We start from the raw sequence: 8075 nt of genomic DNA, 5'->3' as shown, positions 1-8075 counted from the left end.
TATATCTTCTTATCTTATCTTTTTCAAATTTGATTTCAAAATATCTTTTCTAACTTCTTATCTCCTTCTCTTTTCAAAAATTGATTTTCAAAATTTGTTTCAACTAACTAACTACTTTTTGTTTGTTTCTTATCTTTTTCAAAACTACCTAACTAACTCTCTCTCTCTAATTTTCGAAAATATCTTCCCTCTTTTTCAAAAATTTCTTTTTAATTAACTAATTATTCTTATTTTTATTTTTAATTTAAAAAATTTTTTCGAAAAAAGACTAACAATTTTCAAAAACCATTTTCGAAAATCACTAACTCTTTTTCAAAATAATTTTCGAAAATTATCCCTCCCCCATCTTATTCTATCCTAACATCTCATCTCACATCTCTGCCATCCTCACAGTTGTGTTTCTTCCATTATATTACATTCTTTGTCTCCCCCTCTTCTTCTACTCACACAGGGATCCCTATACTCTAGTATAAAGGATCTCTATTATTATTACTATTTTTCTGTGCCTTTTTCTTTGTCATATGAGCAAGAGCAAGGACAAGAACATTCTTGTTGAGGAAGATCCAGAACCTGAAAGGACTCTGAAGAGAAAATTAAGAGAAGCTAAAATACAACAATCCAGAGATAACCTTTCAGAAATTTTCGAACAGGAAGAGGAGATGGCAGCCGAAAATAATAATAATGTAAGGAAGATGCTTGGTGACTTTACTGCACCTAATTCCAATTTACATGGAAGAAGCATCTCCATTCCTGCCATTGGAGCAAACAACTTTGAGCTGAAACCTCAATTAGTTTCTCTGATGCAGCAGAACTGCAAGTTTCATGGACTTCCATCTGAAGATCCTTTTCAGTTCTTAACTGAATTTTTGCAGATATGTGATACTGTTAAGACTAATGGAGTAGATCCTGAAGTCTACAGACTCATGCTTTTCCCTTTTGCTGTAAGAGACAGAGCTAGATTATGGTTGGATTCTCAACCCAAAGACAGCCTGAACTCTTGGGATAAGCTGGTCACGGCTTTCTTAGCCAAGTACTTTCCTCCTCAAAAGCTGAGCAAGCTTAGAGCTGATGTTCAAACCTTCAGACAGAAAGAAGGTGAATCCCTCTATGAAGCTTGGGAAAGATACAAACAGTTGACCAAAAAGTGTCCCTCTGACATGCTTTCAGAATGGACCATCCTGGATATATTCTATGATGGTCTGTCTGAGTTATCTAAGATGTCACTGGACACTTCTGCAGGTGGATCCATTCACCTAAAGAAAATGCCTGCAGAAGCTCAAGAACTCATTGACATGGTTGCTAATAACCAGTTCATGTACACTTCTGAAAGGAATCCTGTGAATAATGGGACGCCTATGAAGAAGGGAGTTCTTGAGATTGGTACTCTGAATGCCATATTGGCTCAGAACAAAATATTGACTCAGCAAGTCAATATGATCTCTCAGAGTCTGTATGGAATGCAATCTGCATCCAACAGTACTCAAGAGGCATCTTCTGAAGAAGAAGCTTATGATCTTGAAAACCCTGCAATAGCAAAGGTAAATTACTTAGGTGAACCTTATGGAAACACCTATAACTCATCACAGAGAAATCATCCAAATTTCTCATGGAAGGATCAAAAGCCTCAACAAGGCTTTAATAATGGTGGAAGAAACAGGTTTAACAATAATAAACCTTTTCCATCATCCACTCAGCAACAGACAGAGAATTCTGAGCAGAATCCATCTAGCTTAGCAAACTTAGTCTCTGATCTATCCAAGGCCACTGTAAGTTTCATGAATGAAACGAGGTCTTCCATTAGAAATTTGGAAGCACAAGTGGGCCAGCTGAGTAAAAGAATCACTGAAATCCCTCCTAGTACTCTCCCAAGCAATACAGAAGAGAATCCAAAAGGAGAGCGCAAGGCCATTGACATAAGCATCATGGCCGAACCTGTGAGGAGAGGAGAGGACGTGAATCCCAAGGAGGAAGACCTCCTGGGACGTCTAGTGATCAATAAGGAGCTTCCCTCTGAGGAACCAAAGGACTCTGAGACTCATCTAGAGACCATAGAGATTCCATTGAACCTCCTTATGCCCTTCATAAGCTTTGATGAGTATTCCTCTTCTGAAGAGAATGAGGATGTTACTGAAAAGCAAACTGCCAAGTTTCTTGGTGCAATCAGGAAGCTGAATGCCAAATTATTTGGCATTGATACTTGGGAAGTTGAACCTCCCTTGTTCATCAATGAACTAAGTGATCTGGATCAACTGACATTGCCTCAGAAGAGACAGGATCCTGGAAAGTTCATAATACCTTGTACTATAGGCACCATGATCTTTAAGGCTCTGTGTGACCTTGGTTCAGGAATAAACCTCATGCCCTTCTCTGTAATAGAGAAACTGGGAATCTATGGGGTGCAAGCTGCTAAAATCTCATTAGAGATGGCAGACAGTTCAAGAAAACAGGCTTATGGACAAGTAAAGGACGTATTAGTAAAGGTTGAAGGCCTTTACATCCCTGCTGATTTCATAGTCCTGGATACTGGAAAGGAAGAGGATGAATCCATCATCCTAGGAAGACCTTTCCTGGCCACAGCAAGAGCTGTGATTGATGTTGACAGAGGTGAAATAGTCCTTCAATGGAATGAGAACTCCCTGGTGTTTAAAACTCAAGGATCTCCCTCTGCAACCATGGAAAGGAAGCAGAAAAAGCTTCTCTCAAAGCAGAGTCAACCAGAGCCCCCACAGTCAAACTCTAAGTTTGGTGTTGGGAGGCCACAACCAAACTCTAAGTTTGGTGTTGAACTCCCATATCCAGACTCTAAGTTTGGTGTTGGAGAGTCTCAACAAAGCTCTGCACATCTGTGAGGCTCCATGAGAGCCCACTGTCAAGCTATTGACATTAAAGAAGCGCTTGTTGGGAGGCAACCCAATGTTTATCTAACTTTTATTTTCATTATTTTTCATGTTTTCTTAGGTTCATGATCATGTGGAGTCACAAAATAAATATAAAAATTGAAAACGGAATCAAAAAACAGCAGAAGAAAAATCACACCCTGGAGGAGCATCTCTCTGGCGTTCAGCGCCAGAACAGAGCATGGTTCTGGCGCTGAACGCCCAAAATGGGCAGCTTCTGGGCGCTGAACGCCAGAACAGGCATGGTTCTGGCGTTCAACACCAGAAATGGCACACAAATGGGCGTTGAACGCCCAAAATGGCCACCAACCTGGCGCTGAACGCCCAGAGTTGTGTACAAGGGCATTTTACATGCTTAAATTGGTGCAGGGATGTAAATGCCTTGACACCTCAGGATCTGTGGACCTCACAGGATCATCTCAGGATCTGTGAACCCCACAGGATCATCTCAGGATCTGTGGACCCCACAGGATCCCCACCTACCTCATCATCTCTCTTCCCATTCATGATCATCCCTTCTGTTTTCCATCTACCACTCACATCCATACACCCACTACCTTCAAAATTCAACAACTCTCTCCCACCCAATCCCACCCATATGGCCGAATACACACCTCCATCCATCTCCTCCATATCTTCTTCTTCTTCTTATATTCTTTCTTCTTTTGCTCGAGGGCGAGCAACATTCTAAGTTTGGTGTGGTAAAAGCATAGCTTTTTTATTTTTTTTTCCATAACCATTGATGGCACCTAAGGCCAGAGAAACCTCTAAAAAGAGGAAAGGGAAGACAAAAGCTTCCATCAAGGGTCTATAGCTCAGTGGTAGAACATTTGACTGCAAATCAAGAGATCCCTGAGATACCTCAAGGAATACAATTTCTTCCACACAATTATTGGAAGCAACTAAGGGTGGAACATCAAGAGCACTCCATCATCTTTCATGAAATCAGAGAAGATCTAAAAGCAATGAAGGAGGAGCAACAAAAACAAGGAAGAGACATAGAAGAGCTCAAGGACATCATTGGTTCCTCAAGAAGGAAACGCCACCATCACTAAGGTGGATTCATTCCTTGCTCTTACTTTCTCTGTTTTTCGTTTTCTATGTTATGTGCTTATCTATGTTTGTCTCTTCATCACATGATCATTAGTAGTTAGTAACTATGTCTTAAAGTTATGAATGTCCTATGAATTCATCACCTCTCTTAAACAAAAAATGTTTTAATTCAAAAGAACAAGAAGTACATGAGTTTCGAATTTATCCTTGAACTTAGCTTAATTATATTGATGTGGTGACAATGCTTCTTGTTTTCTGAATGTATGCTTGAACAGTGCATATGTCTTTTGAAGTTGTTGTTTAAGAATGTTAAATATGTTGGCTCTTGAAAGAATGATGACTAGGAGACATGTTATTTGATAATCTGAAAAATCATAAAATGATTCTTGAAGCAAGAAAAAGCAGCAATGAACAAAGCTTGCAGAAAAAAAAAATAGGCAAAAAAAAAAATAGAAAGAAAAAGAAAAGCAAGCAGAAAAAGCTAAAAGCTCTTAAAACCAAGAGGCAAGAGCAAAAAGCCAATAACCCTTAAAACCAAAAGGCAAGGGCAAATAAAAAGGATCCCAAGGCTTTGAGCATCAGTGGATAGGAGGGCCTAAAGGAATAAAATCCTGGTCTAAGCGGCTAAACCAAGCTGTCCCTAACCATGTGCTTGTGGCGTGAAGGTGTCAAGTGAAAACTTGAGACTGAGCGGTTAAAGTCAAGGTCCAAAGTAAAAAAAAGAGTGTGCTTAAGAACCCTGGACACCTCTAATTGGGGACTTTAGCAAAGCTGAGTCACAATCTGAAAAGGTTCACCCAGTTATGTGTCTGTGGCATTTATGTATCCGGTCGTAATACTGGAAAACAAAGTGCTTAGGGCCACGGCCAAGACTCATAAAACAGCTGTGTTCAAGAATCATCATACTGAACTAGGAGAATCAATAACACTATCTGAACTCTGAGTTCCTATAGATGCCAATCATTCTGAACCTCCATGGATAAAGTGAGATGCCAAAACTATTCAAGAGGCAAAAAGCTATAAGTCCCGCTCATATGATTGAAGCTATGTTTCATTGATAGTTTGAAATTTATAGTATATTCTATTCTTTTTATCCTATTTTGATTTTCAGTTGCTTGGGGACAAGCAACAATTTAAGTTTGGTGTTGTGATGAGCAGATAATTTATACGCTTTTTGGCATTGTTTTTAGTATATCTTTAGTAGAATCTAGTTACTTTTAGGGATGTTTTTAATAGATTTTATGTTAAATTCACATTTCTGGACTTTACTATGAGTTTGTGTATTTTTCTGTGATTTCAGTTATTTTATGGCTGAAATTGAGGGACTTGAGCAAAAATCAGATTCAGAGGTTGAAGAAGGACTGCTGATGCTGTTGGATTCTGACCTCCCTGCACTCAAAGTGGATTTTCTGGAGCTACAGAACTCGAAATGGCGCGCTTCCAATTGAGTTGGAAAGTATACATCCAGGGCTTTTCAGCAATGTATAATAGTTCATACTTTGGCCAAGAATAGACGACGTAAACTGGCGTTCAACGCCAGCTCTCTGCCCAAATCTGGCGTCCAGCGCTAGAAAAGGAGCCAAAACCAGAGTTGAACGCCCAAACTGGCACAAAAACTGGCGTTCAACTCCAAGAAGAACCTCTACACGTGCAACACTCAGGCTCAGCCTAAACACACACCAAGTGGGCCCAGGAAGTGAATTTATGCATCAATTACTTACTCATGTAAACCCTAGTAGCTAGTTTATTATAAATAGGACCTTTTACTATTGTATTAGGCATCTTTTGATCATCTTTGGATCTTTGGATTACCTTATGATCCTTTGATCACGTTTTAGGGGGCTGGCCATCTCGGCCATGCATGGACCTTCACTTATGTATTTTCATACGGTAGAGTTTCTACACTCCATAGATTAAGGTGTGGAGCTCTGCTGTTCCTCAAAGATTAATGCAAAGTACTACTGTTTTCTATTCAATTTATCTTATTTTGCCTCTAAGATATCCATTCGCACCCAAGAACGTGATGAAGGTGATGATTATGTGTGACGCTCATCATCCTTCTCCCTTATGAACGCGTGCCTGACAAACACTTCTGTTCTACATGAAATAAGCTAGAATGAATATCTCTTAGATCTCCTAACCAGAATCTTCATGGCATAAGCTAGAATGATGGCGGCATTCAAGAGAATCCGGAAGGTCTAAACCTTGTCTGTGGTATTCCGAGTAGGATTCAATGAATGAATGACTGTGACGAGCTCCAAACTCGCGATTGCAGGGCGTTAGTGACAGACGCAAATGGATAGTAAATCCTATTCCAGCATGATCGAGAACCGACAGATGAATAGCCGTGCCGTGACAGGGTGCGTGAGCATATTATTCACTGAGAGGATAAGATGAAGCCATTGACAAGGGTGATGCCTCCAGACGATTAGCCGTGCCGTGACAGGGCATTGGATCATTTTCCCGAGAGATGACCGAAAGTAGCCATTGACAGTGGTGATGTATCACATAAAGCCAGCCATGGAAAGGAGTAAGACTGATTGGATGAAGATAGCAGGACAGTAGAGGTTCAGAGGAACGAAAAGCATCTCCATTCGCTTATCTGAAATTCCTACCAATGATTTACATAAGTATCTCTATCCCTATTTTATTATATAATATTCGAAAACACCATTATCACTTTATATCTGCCTGACTGAGATTTACAAGGTGACCATAGCTTGCTTCATACCAACAATCTCCGTGGGATTCGACCCTTACTCACGTAAGGTATTACTTGGACGACCCAGTGCACTTGCTGGTTAGTTGTATCGAAGTTGTGAACCATGGTATTGGCACCATGTTCTTGGCGCCATTGCCAGGGAAAGAAAGAGCCATGAATTTTACATAATTAAAGTGTAATCACGATTATGCGTACCAAGTTGCTCACGTTGCCAGGGATTGTTTGAGCCTGGACATCACAATTTCGTGCACCATTAGACTTTTATGTGGTTTAGAATTCACAAATGAATTCTCGTTGCAAGTATAGTCTCTAAACCAACAATAGTCCTTTCATGCAAAAATTTGTTTGTCACAAGTACAAACCCCTAAATTTATAAACCGAAGTATTGAACCTCGAGTCGTTCTCTCTAGGAATTACAATGAAGTGTCTTGTTATTGGTTATGGAGTATGTTTTGGGGTTTTTGGGATAAGAGGCATGAAAAATAAATGGCAATGAAAATAAACTAACAACTAGAAAGCTCTTGGCAAGGTTGTGAGAATTAGAAGTCCTATCCTAGTTATCCTCCTCAATTGTGACCACAATTATCCATTGCTACCACTTAGTTAACCTCTAACTATGGAGGAAAGTCAAGTGGATGAATCAACTTGATTCCACAACTCCTAGCCAACTCCCAAGGGAAAGACTAGCTTTAGTGGTATCCAAATCAATTAGCAACTTCTAATTATCAATCAACAAAGGCATTAGATAACTCAAGTGTCGCTAATTACTCTACCAAAGCCAAGAGGAACAAAATCTACACTAAAGTCCAACCAAGCATTTCATCAAACACTTGGAAGGCATAAAAGGAAAGTATAGTAAAATTGCATGGAAAGTAAATCTACACTACTCAATTGCAAGGAATTAAACAACAACAAATCAAATGAACAATAAAGGAACATGAATCATAAATTGCATTAAAAGAGAGATAGAAGAACAAAAGTGCATCAACATAAAAGTAGAGAATTACATGAATTAAATGCTAAACTAGAGAGAGGAAAGGTAGAAGAAGAAGAATTGCAAAAGAAAAAGTAAATAAAAGCATGAAATTAAACCTAGATCTAAGAAATTCTAATCTAGATCTAAAACTTAATCCTAATCCTAGAGAGAAGTGAGAGCTTCTCTCTCTAAAACTACTCTAAACAAAACTAATGTGTGATAGTATAAAAAGTATCTAACATATGTTGATTCCTCTTCAATCCTTGGCTTAAATAGCATCAGAAATGAGTTAGATTGGGTCCACAAGGCTTTAGAATTTGCTGGCCATGTATTGCTTTAAGTGAATCATATAGCAGCAACAACGTGTGCATGTACAGTGCACGTACGCGTCACCATACAGATAGCAAATATAGCAAATATTTTATCG

The 8075-nt window shown here is 39.2% G+C and overlaps 1 non-coding gene across 1 annotated transcript; it reads right to left on the bottom strand.

Moving 5' to 3' along the window:
- Window positions 1–1055: 1055 nt before the first annotated feature.
- LOC112731373 (small nucleolar RNA R71) lies at window positions 1056–1163 on the bottom strand. The gene has a single exon (XR_003167154.1). It is a non-coding gene; the product is annotated as a small nucleolar RNA R71 (small nucleolar RNA).
- Between the last annotated feature and the right edge of the window lie 6912 nt (window positions 1164–8075).

The sequence above is a fragment of the Arachis hypogaea genome, chromosome 12, assembly GCF_003086295.3.
Source record: "Arachis hypogaea cultivar Tifrunner chromosome 12, arahy.Tifrunner.gnm2.J5K5, whole genome shotgun sequence".
Classification (NCBI taxonomy): Eukaryota; Viridiplantae; Streptophyta; class Magnoliopsida; order Fabales; family Fabaceae; genus Arachis; species Arachis hypogaea.
This window is presented reverse-complemented; position numbering and strand designations above follow the sequence as displayed.